This window comes from Rhipicephalus sanguineus, chromosome 10, assembly GCF_013339695.2.
Source record: "Rhipicephalus sanguineus isolate Rsan-2018 chromosome 10, BIME_Rsan_1.4, whole genome shotgun sequence".
NCBI classification, from domain to species: domain Eukaryota; kingdom Metazoa; phylum Arthropoda; class Arachnida; order Ixodida; family Ixodidae; genus Rhipicephalus; species Rhipicephalus sanguineus.
In genome coordinates, this window is record NC_051185.1 from 111749604 (window position 1) to 111763957 (window position 14354).

Here is a 14354-nt window from a genome sequence, read left to right on the forward strand (position 1 = left end):
AGTCTTAGGTTAGTTAGAGCAGATGGTCAAAAATGAGAATAGCTCCTCGTAATTCAAAGTAAGTAAGAATTGACAATATATATTGACACGGATACGAATTTCGCTCCACTGGGTGGAAGTAATCAAGGGTACTAATGAATTTAGCAATTTACTTAATACTTATTGGTGAAAGCGGTTAGTATAGAAGGACATGTATATTATATATATATATATATATATATATATATATATATATATATATATATATATAGATATATATAGATATATTATTGCAATGCACGCCATTAATATTAGATGGCTGTCGCATGCAAGTAAGTAGCAGTAGATACTGTTATAGCTAATTAGTAATCAAAAGTATAAGAGATATGGTAATTGTACTCTGTCATTATTAATACTTACACTTTGAGGTAAATAGAAAAGGGGTAAATAAGAATCAACTAATCGGAGGATTGCGTTGTAATGTATCACATGGAAGTGGAGACGAAGAGGATCAAACATATAAGAATCTTAGGTTGCTAATTAGTGATTAGGGGTCTTTTAGCTTAATTACTATGGAAAATTAAGAGTTGACAAGGGCCCCCAGGAATTCACACCGAGTGAGATTTACTCGGCAACACTATGCCCATTTGCACCGTGACAATATAAGTAATCACTTGTAATGAATTCACCAATTTTAAGGTTATAATAGAAATCTTTCAGTATAGAAGGATATGTACATGATATATATAGGGTATTCAATGTATGAAATTACCATCCGAGATAGATAGTCACATGCAATTATCTTTAGTGATACTTATCGATAATTAGTAATCAGGGATAATTTTGGGAAAATCTATGGAACCTAGCAATTAAAGGTATCAAATAAAAGATATGCCAAAGATGACGATTATAGTTTATTAGTGATCATTTTAGGCAGTTGCCAAGTGCGGGTATATGGTCATTAAATTTATAGGTCGACAACATAGTAATGCATCAAATGAAAGCATATAGGAAGAGGCTGAATACATTTGGAATGTTTGATATTTGGCATTTCAGGGCTCTGCAGAGAAATTAATAATATTTTTTTACAGCAGAGTTATGCTCACGCTTTGTACTACTCGCGATATAGACAAAACACAATCATCATTATGCCGGCGCACTGAGCATAGCTGTGCCTAGTTAAGCCATGTTAATCATAGCCAATTGTAATTAAGGTTAGTTGAGCACGATGAAAACTAATTAGCCAAGCATAATACAGCCAGAACGCTAATTAACCCTAATTAGGCCGAGTTGACATCTATAGTCTGCGTAGTCACACCGAGCTCGGCAAGAGACGCCGAGCGATACCGATATATTAATCATGAATGACTCTAATTAGTATTAATTACGTTAATTAACTCATTAGGTCTAGATTGACTTGTGGTGAAAGCTCGTCGAGATGAAGGCTCGAGTGTGTAGATTATACTAATTAAGCTCATTAGCGTAATTAGGCTAATTAGATATAATTATGCTAGCTTGACTAGGGATGCAAGTTAAGCTAGACCAAGTTTCAAATGTGCAAATTAGACCTATTACGCTAATTATTACAATTAATCTGATTAATCTAATTAACGTATTTGGTGTTGTGACTGCCGAGCAATACCCAATCGAACCCGATCAATGCCTAGTCTATACTTGTGATTACCAATGTGACCCCGTGAACACTTCGTGCATCGGCGTGTGCCCCGCCACGGTGGTCTAGTGGTTATGGCGCTCGACTGCTGACCCGAAGGTCGCGGGATCGAATCCCGGCCGCGGCGGCTGCATTTTCGATGGAGGCGAAAATGTTTGAGGCCCGTGTACTTAGATTTAGGTGCACGTTAAAGAACCCCAGGTGGTCGAAATCTCCGGAGCCCTCCACTACGGCGTCTCTCATAATCATATCGTGGTTTTGGGACGTTAAACCCCAGATATTATTATTATTATCGTGCATCGGCGTGTGAATGCACGTGTGTCTAGTCAAGCCAAGACCAGCCAAGTGCCGACCAGCTCTGCTCTAGCCCAGGTTTGCGCGACTGAGTGCAAGATGCGCAAATTTTTTAAAATTAGGTCAGCTAAGCAGAATTCACGGTAAGAGTATCTTACTATAATGTTGATCTACATTCGCACCTTGGTACACAGTGCATTACTAATGAATGGTGACAATGAATTCAACATATGTTCAATTTAGGGGTGAAAGCTGTCAGTGTAGGACATCAGTAAAATAGATAGTATCTAATCTATGCAGCTATAGATCTCAATCTATACAGTTACAGTAACAATGGTGGGAAGTAGTAGAATATCATTCATTATTAGCAGTCATAAATATAATTCGTAATCAATTATAATTATTCGTTTAATATAGATACCATCTCTCACCGACAAGTGTCAAGGGAAACGTTTACGAGAGATGACGATTTAAAGGAGTACTGCGTTGAAAACGGCGCGAAAATTGGACGAAGGCTAAGGAAAAACAACACAAGCGCTCGCACATTGATGAGTTATGCAAAACACTGGGTGCAAAAGAGCCTGATGTAAGAGAAACAAATTGCAGAAGGGTGTCTTCAAGGGCCAGCTGCTGCGTGTTACTGCACTCAAAACCGCGCGAAAACGGCAGGAAGGCTAACGAACAAAGGAACAGCGCTTCTTTTGTTTGTTCCTAAGCCTTCGCCTCGTTTTTGCGCTGTTTGAAACGCTGTAACATGTACCAACTGACCCTTCCAGACACCCCTCTGCAATTGAAAGGAGTAATTAAATCTACTGATAGTTTTAGGGAATTAATAATTAAGTGCAGATATATGATAAATATAAATTGAGGCATATGATTTCAAAGCATCAGATGATAGTCTAAAGAGAGACGGTGAATGCATTGCGAGATTCTTGCTAATGACCCTTTCCAGGAATCCCAGAAAGCCCCGCGGGAGCGTGGCGCACTATGGCAAAAATTTGTACTTCGAGCGAGCCGGCCGTTCGGTCGCCCGCGGCTCGTTGGTGCCGTGGGAGCACGAAACGAAAGGAACGTACACGTCGCAGCTTGTTGAATATTCTTACATCGTAAAAGACTACACTTATCCAAACGCATCTGCCTGTATATCTACGCATGAAATGTGAAAGGAATAACACAGTCAGTGTAGGTATTGCCGAGCGTATGTATATCGGACGTAGCAGTTAATCGATATGTACGTTATCGCGTGCCGATGCCGTCACGACGTTCGTTTGTCAATAATGTGAGCGGAACACCTAATTCATGTTTGGTGTATGAATACTTGGAAGGTACTAATGCGAATGTGTCGTATTGAAATGCCATAGAATTTTCCGCCTCAGCATTTGGTGTCATGAACACTTTTGCGCTTGCTCACAGCGTTTGGCCGTTATGGCGTATTTCAAAGAGAATTTCAGTGTTAGAGACTCGTCTTGCGCACGACTACACATATCTACGGCATGCATTCACCTGCGAGCAAACACGTGAAAGTACAACCAGCGTTTCTAATATGCAACAACTGCAGTTAGTATCAACGAAGGGCGCTAGAATCTTATCATTTGTTATATACATGTATATGCGGTGCGAGCGACGCGCACGCGGTCTAATCAGTCTCTCGAGTACTCTGTAAATATCACAAACTTACCTTGCGCTCGTCGACAGTACCGATGGACGTTGATTCCAAGTGGATGCGCGAATTGTATAGACCGCTCCTGGACTTCATCTAGGAAGCCACGCTGTATCGTTTTATTTAATTTTTGCTGCAGGGCTGGGGTCTCAAACGTGACTCGCACGTGACTGACTTCGTCCCATCCTTTTATCGGCCATCTCTATAACGGACGAAGCCTCAAAGGGGTCAAGAGGAAACTGCGCACAGGCAAAAACCGGACATATGCACTAAGGGATGAGGAAGGCAAAGTCGCTGTCAATATGGATAGGAAAGTTAAAATAGCTGAGGAGCTTTACAAATATCTGTAGAGTAGCCCGGACAACGAGGACGATAACGTAAGAAGTATATTAGTAGGCCAGAGGAGTCGGACAACCCACCAGTAACGACATGGGAAGTAAAGAAATCCTTAGAGGGAACGCAAAGAGGTAATTGCTGCTGGTTAGGATCAGGTAACATCAGATCTCTTGAAAGACGGTGGACATATTGTTTTAGAAAAACTGGCCACCATGTATAGAAAGTGTCTCTTGACGATGAAGGTACGAGAATCTTGGAATAATTTTAAAATCACCTTAATTCATAACAAAGACGACGTCGAGGGCTTGAAATATTACATGCCGATCTGCTTACTGTCCATTGTCTACAAGCGATTTAAAAATATAGCAAGATTCCGTACAGGCTACTCGACAATAAACACATTCACACGATCAATCAAGTGATAGAGAAATGCGCGGAATATAACCAACCCCTATATATAGCCGTCAGAGATTACGAGAAGGTATTTGATTCGGTCGAGATGGCAGCAGTCATTTAGGCACAACGGAATCAGGGCGTCGACGAACCGTATATAAAAATACTGGAAGAAATCTTAGATTTAGGTGCACGTTAAAGAACCCTAAGTGTCCAATATTTCTGCAGCACTCCAATACGGCGTTCCACATAATCATATCGTGGTTTTGGGACATTAAACGTCACTAGTACTACTACTCCTAAAAACAATAATAACAATTATTATTATTATTATTATTATTATTATTATTATTATTATTATTAGTAGTAGTAGTAGTAGTAGTAGTAGTAGTAGTAGTAGTAGTAGTAGTAGTAGTAGTAGTAGTAGTAGCAGTAGTAGTAGTATTACTAAGGCGTGAAACTGGTAGAGTGCTGGTTTATGTAAATTGAATTACCACAAATGAAAGCTTGAAGCATTTATATTCAACCTGTTTTATTGTTTTCTCCACGGTGCATCGGTTTAAACCGCACTCGTATATCGTCTAGTCGGGTTGTGGATATCATAACTTGCAATCTCACTGCAAAATATATATATATACAGAGACCAGGAGAAGCCATTTCTTTACTTGTACACCGCCAAAATACAGACACCGCCAAAATACGGACACACTGCGCTGTAGCTTTTCGGATGCGACAGCAGCCCCAGAAGATGGCCTAGCGAATATCATAGCCTTCTCCCTTTATATCTCGTTTATTTTTATCCTGCGGCAAGAGCATGCATAATTCCGAAGTATCCATGTGCGCATTCACATGGATACTTCCGAATTATTGATAAGCAGATGCTTGTGATGGAACATGCAGAATATAAATTTAGGCAGAACTATGTGCGTGACACTCCTGCATTAATGATGACGCGTGTGTACGAGGTTGTTTTTCATGCATTATTTTTGTTGCCCCCAAGCGGCCTACGTAAACAATAAGTTAAGGGTCTTTACGTGCCATAACCCCATTGTCATTATCGCCAAGCCGCAGTGGGAGATTCTGTGATAGGTTTAAACACCCGGGGGTCTAGAACGTGTACCTAACAGACCTAAGTAAGCATGTGTTCTTGCATTTCGTCCCCACCGGAATACGACCGCCGTGGCGGGGAATAGAACACGCGACCTCGCTACTTAGCAGCGCCGCACTTTATCAGCCAATTGCTTCCACGGCGTTGGCGGTGTCAACAAAAAATCATCAGGTGATGACATCACGATGGGACGTTATTATGACGTCACACATTCCAAAAACACGCAATTATGACGGCATGATGACGTCACATAACGTGACTTCATCACATGACATTATCGCATTGCACTGCCTCTGTGATCGGTTGGCCAATCACGGAGGCAGTGCAAAACCACGTTAGGTGCAGAAAGCTTTTGCACGAAGGTGGGGCAGAAAAGACACATCGAATGACGACAGGAAGAAAACTTTCACCTTCGAGTAGTCTTAGTCTAATGCATAAGGGGCCCAGTGCGTTTTTTTATACAAATGATAGGCCTTAGTCTACGAGAAGTACTTCTCGCAAACGTAGTCACGAGGCGTGCGCTTTCGATTTTTCCTTGGCATGGCACGACCCCACGCTTCCAAGCTCGCCGGGTCACTAGGAGCTTTGAAATTCCAAGCTATACAACACTGTCCTCTCAATTATTGATATTACTTAGCACCATCTAGTGTTTATTGGCATTACTGTAGGATTGAGACGATGGTAATGAGTGATGGGAGGAAACCGAAGAATTTCATCACGTAAGATTTCTGACAATTTCGGTTCGTCACTTAGCAGGCGAATATCGTGTCTACTAAGTATGAAAAGAATAAAAAATTAGGCCATGCCTTTAAGAGGGAGGTCACACCTTGTGCGAGATGTGAGTCGCGCACTGCAACACACTGATTTCAGCGTCATTGACTGAAGCACGTGGCTTCAGTTAAGCTCCTATTGCAAGAAGCTCAATGCGGCCACTCTAGAAGCGCCACGGAACAACACAGAAAAAAAGTGGGGCTCATCACGTAAGAAAAACAGAGTATGTACATTGCCTACGGTACGTAACGAAATGCAGGGAAAGAACTCCGCCTGCAGACCATCGCCGTGGTATAGGTAAGGCCTTCGTTAATAATCTCCGGGATTTAACGTCCCAAAACCACGATATGACTATGAGAGACGCCGTAGTGGAGGGCTCCGGAAATCTTGACCATCCGGTGTTCTTTAACGTGTACTAACATCGCACAGTACACGGGCCCCTAGCCTTTCGCATTCATCGAAATGCGACCGCCGCGGCCAGGATCGAACTGGCGACCTGCCGGTTAGCAACCGAGCACCATAATTACTGTTCCACCGAGGCGGACAAGGCCTGCGTTGACAGCAATGTTTACCTTCTGGCAGTACGGTAACAGGGCAGTTCAATGCATTGCAACTGTTATAATTGTGGGTACACCCCGCTATCGTAAGAGTTGCACACACACTAGCGATGTGTATGTGTGCTTCTTTTCGTTTTCTGTCCCCTCTCGACGCGCTTTTTCACGCTCAACAGTGAACTGCTTGACTAAAAATAAGAAAGATATTCGTGGAAGGTTGCTCAGCTTGCCTTCAACAACTTTCAGTGTAATCCACTATTTGAGAAACATCGCCTCGTGAGGTGCCACGTTGTCTATCGGTAAACAAAGGCACTACACAGAGAATAAACATAAAACGGCTTTTCGAGAACCTTCCACGTCACTTGCGAACATAAGCAAAAGATTTCAACTCGTAATGAAAATATTAAATGGGTCCTGACGAGAGACTTTTTAACGAACTTTACCATGTAAAAATAGAAACAAGCTATTTTGTCCAGAATAAAACTGGCTGCAAGAACCGGGTTTCAAGCCGCGACCTCCTGCAATTCTACAGAGCAACATAACGTAATAATAATAATTGTTGGGGTTTAGCGTGCCAAAACCCCGATATGATTATGAGAGACGCCGTAGTGGAGGGCTCCGGAAATTTCGACCACCTGGGGTTCTTTAACATACACCGAAATCTAAGTACACGGGCCTCTAACGTTTTTGTCTCCATCGAAAATATGGCCGCCGCGGCCGGTATTCGATCCCGCGACCTGCGGGTCAGCAGTCGAGCACCTTATTCACTAGACCACCCTGAAGGGTTGCAGATCAGCATAGGCAGTCAAACAAGAAGGCGGGTTTCACGATACCTTATATCAGTCTAATCTGTCTCATCCCTCTTTCACCAACACTTAGCGGAGAGGACAACGCGGCCTGGGTAGCATGTCATGAGCATAATGAAGTCGGTGCTTTCCGGTGTCTTTAGTTATCGACTAAAATGCGTTCTTGAGCTAGTTGGTGCATGGTCTGACAAAAATTTGGAGGCACAAAGGAACGAGGACAAGAAATGACAGGACTGGTGCCAAACTAACAACTGTTTTATTGGAAAGAACATTGCATTCCAGGTAGCTTCACGCGCATGGGCGAGTCACATTGACAATCACGGTAACAGAATGACAACCTACTTTGAGTTATCAAGACTTGTCTAAAAAGTGCAATTCGTTGCGATATAGATTCAAGGAAGGCACACTAACACATTGGGCACCCTTCCTATTTATGCAAAAAGCCTCCAACAATTCTCTGGCCACCTGGTTTCGAATTTTCCCAAACACCCTGCTTTCGAAAAACCGGGGCGCGCATGCGCAGGACTTTCAGTGCCAAGGCAAGTGTTAACCAGATACATTGTTAAGGGAGGCTTCATGTTCCATTAATCGGATATTTAAACATCGACCAGTGTGGCCGATGTATGTGCTACCACAACTGACGGGTATTTCGTAAACCACCCCAACTACGCATGGGCAATACGGTTTTACATGCTGTATGTCACAGGCGCCCTTATTGTTTTTCTCAGACACACGGGCGCATAGCCGTGAGAGCTTGTTAGGGGTGCTGTTGAAACTAAGGTGACTTTATTAAAATGATTCTTTTTAAGATGATCATTGAACAATATTGTGCATGCAAAGGTAATGTTGCTTTACCTCTGCTGGTAATTGAGCTTTAAAGAAAAATGTCTGTGGGCAGCGAATATAACGCGGCAAGGCGTCTTGTAAAAACGCGAAATACTGAATTAATAAATTGAGGCCAACTGAAATTAGGGACGGCAAGCGTCTGTTTACACATTTTGAAACCCGCGATCGTCATCACCGCCTCACAAGCATGTATTATTTTCTGGAAGTTAGCTTTTTTCACACTACAAAAACAGCAGCGCTAAAGGACGTTCTTGCTTTAAAACATTTAAGAAACCCGCGGGAGCCAACAGCAATATAATCGGACGAAATATATTGAAGAGGCAGGGGATGAGAAGAAGGGCAGCACGCTCTTTCGAGAGTTCGTCGTTATCAAGCGCAGCCATGCGACATGTAAGCCTCCTTTCATCGCAACAGAACTGCTGATTCACGGTCGAGCAGCCCAACCGGCCGCTCGTTGCATGCGCTGCGGTTATCAGTCGTCGATTTAGGTTCGCGCTCGCTGCTTGTAGCGGATATCGTCGTCCTGCTTTTTTTTATGTATTGTGGTTTTCTCAATTCGCGCGACTACGGCAAGCGTCATCGCGCGAATTTTGAACGTTGAAGGTCCGTACGCCACGTGGTGTGAAAAAAGGTGAACTAAAAGCGATGTCCCGAATTCCTGGGTATGACTCCGGCTGCCAGACGCTGGCAACTAAATAAACAAAATAACAAACCAGAAGGCACTGTTCGCGGCAATATGGAGTACTGCGTCGTAGACTATGCTTATAGCTATGAGAACTGCACACCTGGAATGGACTTTTTCCAGCTTTCCAGCGCGACACTGCTTTAGAGGCCAGCGGGAACGCAAGATTCGCAGCGGACGACGTGTGAAGCAAGTGATCCCGAGCATGTTTATGAAGTACATGCTGTAGCTAGTTCGCTGTGAACTTACGCTCCATGCAAGTTAGCTGATGCTTTTACAGTGCTGACGGAACCACGTGGCAGCTGGCAAAGTGACCTCGAGTTTGCATTTCGTCCGCGGAAAGCCATTCACGGATCCAGCTTCTTCCGCACTTTCGTAGAGCTCACGCCAATACCCCGTTTGAACCGTCGGACTTACCCTCCTCCAAACCCCTTACCCGCTCCCAATAAATCCTATCGAGACGTTTCCAGACCCGCACTCTGTCTTCCCCTCAGCTGCTGTCCCACTACTGTGGTGACTTCCCCTGTATGTTCCCTATATGCGGCAAACCTCACGGCACACTTTCCCATATCCTTTGCGGCTGCCATGCGGATCCTCCCCCGCAAGGACAGCCGGGCATCTCACGCTCGGAGGTCCTGCTCTCGTCTGCGGACCCAACATTGCAGCTTTCTGTGGTGACTAAGGCTGCCAATGTCATTACAAAAAGAGGCATGGCCATGTAGGCGTGGACCACGCGGTGGTCCAGATACTCGGGGTCCAAACAGACTTTAATGTTTTTCTGTCTGTCTGTATCCCTCGTATGATCCTGCTCTTTTTCCGATGGCATACTCTATTTCAATGAACTGTGCTGCCCCGGTCCTTAAACAGGAACAGTAAGCAACAAGCCCCGGATGTGTGGCACCCCCCCCCATTGGGGACTACGAATTTTAACATTTACTCCACCCAAACTGCCTTTGCCCCGTGACAGCACTGCGCGTGCAAGAGAAGCCGCACCTCACGCCATTCATAGTGCCACGGGACAGCTAAGATATCACATGCAAAGGTGGCACGTAACAGAATTATTCAGCCACTCACGCAGCCCGAGTAACGTCCAGAAACGGAACTAAACAACAGGAAAGAAAACTTCGCGCGACTGCTATACGGCATCACTAATTGCAACACGGTTCGGCGATCGCACGTTTTTCTTGCGCCTATCGCACTAAGTTGTCCAAGCCAACGTTTCGACAAGTGGACTTGTCTTTTTTTTATTCAAGTACCCTAAAGGCCTGGGTAGGCATTACATAGGGGAGTTATAACACAATAAAGCTGTTAAAATTACAGTGTACAAATTGAATAACAAATACAAACGATTGATACAAATATATATAAATATGCACATACGCTATACATATGTAGAGATTATTACTTAACAGAACAGAGATGCTACGTGGAGAAAATAAAGAAAGTACTACTAAAAAGAAACAAAAAGAAAAGAACAGGACAACAAAAACTCTAAGGAAAATTTTCGCAGTGTTCAAAACAACAAAAGGATGCAAAGAAAGGATAATTCCCGTTCATTGAAATTCCGCGTACAAAGAACAACGACAACAAGTACAACAAAACAGATATGCACAAGAACAATATTAACTTTCATTAAAATAACTTTTAAGTTTATTCATGAAATCTTCATGATTTTGAGAAGAAACGACGTCGGCAGGTAGCTTGTTCCAGTGATATATTGCGAGAAAGAGGGGGGATTTACTTAAGAAGTTTGTTCGAGCAAAAACGGGTTGTACTTTAAAGGGGTGATCCAGGCGCGGAAAGATACGATGGGCGGCCGTGATGTGGCGTGCGCGGAACGACGATGATGAGTGATAAAGTTTGTGGAAATGAGATAGAAGTGCTATGATTCTTCTATTCTCTAGGGTGCTTAGATTCAGAGATTTTTTTAGGTTAGTTATGCTTGATGTTCGTGAATAATCTTTGGTAATGAAGCGGGTTGCTTTATTTTGAATTGCTTCGAGTTTGTTGATGAGATAAGACTGGTGCGGGTTCCAAATAAAAGATGCATATTCTAGTTTTGCGCGAACCAACGTCGCATAGGCCAATAATTTAGTAGACTTGTTTGCCAAGTAAAGGTTACGCCTGATAAAACCAAGGGTTTTGCATGCACTGCTACAGATTGCTTCGATGTGGTCACTCCATGAAATGTTAGAAGATAAATGAACTCCCAAGTATTTTATTGTATGCGCACGCGCAATGACTGTGTCACTTATCAAATAATGAGTAAGCTTAGGATTAGACGCTCTAGTGAAGGCTACAGCCTTAGTTTTCGAAGTATTTATCTCCATTTGCCACTGTTCACACCAATCTGCAATTTTCGCAAGGTCAGATTGCAAAGCGTCACTATCAGAGGTGGTAGTTATTCGTCTATAAATTACGCAGTCATCTGCGAATAATCGAACTGTAGATGAAATGTTATTGCTGATGTCATTCTTCAAGGCTGGAACCTCCAGCCTTGAAGAAGACAAGTCCACTTGTCGAAACGTTGGCTCGAGAATCCACCCCCTGTTTTACGGATTTTTTCATCGCAGCTTCCATCTTCCACTTCCTGCCGTTTTTTAAGTTGTCCAAGACTTTTAAGATCACGCTACAGCACACGATGAACGCAAACGTCATCGTTTACTCGTTAATATGCAGGCAAAACGATAAAAAATAATGTATACAAACCACGATGGTGTATGCTTGCAGGTTTAAGATGGCCTGTCGCGCATATTGCCATTTTAATACACTGTGATAGGTCCGTGCTTTCTCCTGTCGCGTCTAAAACATGACTGCTTAGGTATAATTTACGTTCTTTCTCTTTCTTTGAGGCCCCAAAAAGTCCTGCACTATTAACTTTCTGAATTCCTACCCGTTTTATCACACTTGTCGCACACGCGCTTACATACGGACTTAATATCAGCCTGATGTCGGCGCACGTTTATACCCTGCGTCTACTCGCACATACTTCAACGGGCCATACGCGAGTTCAGTACTTATTGATGAGAGGCATGCGTTACTGAGGCGGGAGTGGGGGCAGCGGCGTAGCCAGACGGTGGCACACCGGGCCTGTGCCCCCCTCACCCCCCCCCCCCGCCCCCCGAGATGTTTTTCTGCCATGGGATACAGAGCAAAAAATGACACTCGACCACACTTACCTGCCCGGACCCCACGTCGGATCAAGCCCCCCGCCCCCAAGAAATATTTTTTTTGCCTATTCCACTGGGGGGGGGGGGGGGGGTAAGGGGGGTTGCCTTGATGTCCCCTCTCCCCCCATGCTCTTTTACGGGAAGTTCTTGATGAAAATATCTCGTGTGAGTCGTGTCTTTCAATAAAAATGTCCTTACAGGATTGCAGCCACACATAACTCGTATTTCAAGGTACGAGATCAAAAGCGCCACGTAGAGCACCGATTATGATATATATATATATATATATATATATATATATATATATATATATATATATATATATATATATATATATATATATATATATGTGTGTTAAAGGGCAGTGACGGCATGGTCGAAAAACCTAATTATACGCTATCGCACTCATGAGTCGACTCAGACTCAATCAGGCTCAGATCAAGCCGGGAGTCTGAGTCTGCGTGAGTGCAGCTGAGTAATATTTTGGTGAGTCTATGTCTGAGTGAGCCCTCAGCGCAAAATATATTTCTTAAGTGAGTCTGAGTGAGCTCGACATTTTTTGCCTACCGATATGCGTACAACGTGTGCGTAGCAGACGGGGAGACGACAATTCGTACCACGCAGGTGAAAACTGAAGTCACCATCGTGGCGCTGGCGGTGCGCTGGCACACGGTAGAGTTACTGTATATGCTACCTCTAGGTAGCAGAGTTATCTGTCTTCCAAACGCCGCTAGCAACCATGCTTTGCGGAGAAGCTGACGCTCGGGCCAATTTCTGTATTTTTCGACGCCGCCGCTCAGCGACCTCTATTAACGCTAGTCATCGACAGTCAATGTTTATAGGCGGTATCGATACACCAGACATGTTAATCGGCAACACGGTAGGCATGTCGCCTGCAAAAACGGAGTGCGACTTCACCGCATAGCTGTGGTTACTAGCCAGACCTATGCGCAACTCTGCTACTTAAAGGTAGCATATACAGTAACTCTAGCACACGGTGCACTGTTGCGCCACTTGTAGGTGCCCCACGTTTCCATTTCATCCCACGCCGGACAAATTGGCGCACGTGTTCTGGGAGCGAAGCAGAAGATGAAGAACAGAACGAAGACAGCACGTGCCCGTTCATGATGATGATAGCTTTATGGTGTCGACACACGGCATAACGAAAAGCGTAACAGCTCCGTGCTAAAAAAACGCTGTCTGTAGTTTTGAACTGAGAGCATGTGTTTCTTATTTTACTCTGATGGACGAACAAATAATTTGGTCCCTCTAAAGGCACGAAGGACTAACGACAAAGAGACAAGTAGTGCGCAACCAGTTCTCTTTGTCCTTCGTGCCATCTGCGCACCTGCGTTAGAATGTCGTAGCCCATGTTGGAGTTTTGCTCATTAGGTCCACCTTAATAGCAGCAGAGGACGCAGAAAGCCGCACTGTGACATCGACAGATGGCTGCAATGCATGTTCAGATCGGGCGAACAACGCCAAATGCGCATTTTCCGCTTCTCGCACCGGAACACTGTTTTCAGACAAGTGACTGTAAACTGTGTTTTCAGTCACCTGTCTAATACAATTTTTATTGTATTAGTAAATTAACCTTTCACGATACCAAAAGTGCCGGTCCTCTCGCGAGGAGATGCTTGGTAAGCAAGAAAACGCGCAAAAAAGGAAATGCAGGTGCCCACGACCTTGAAGTTCCCATTCCTGCTGACGCTGTCTAATAGGAGCTCTTGACCGATAAAAATGAAGTGCATTGTCCTCTGAGACCTCCCCCCCTCCCCTCCGTGCCTATGGTTTTCATAGAATGATTTATCAATGAAACTGAATTCATTGATTTTCTTTAGTGTCCCTTTAACAGAATAGCTTTTAAGTCCCCCTCGTTGTAGAAGTTCCGCGGCGCTGATACAAAATATTATCCTGGTGCGTCTGCAGATATCGAGCACAAGCCACGCGTTTCTCTACACTTTGCGCCTTTGACCATCATAGTGGAAACACGTAAGTGGATTTGTGCGTTTGAGTTGTGGGTTGCAGCGGACTTGCCTTCGTCAGGCGAGGGTCCTCTTGCCGAAACGTTGGTTCAAGGGAC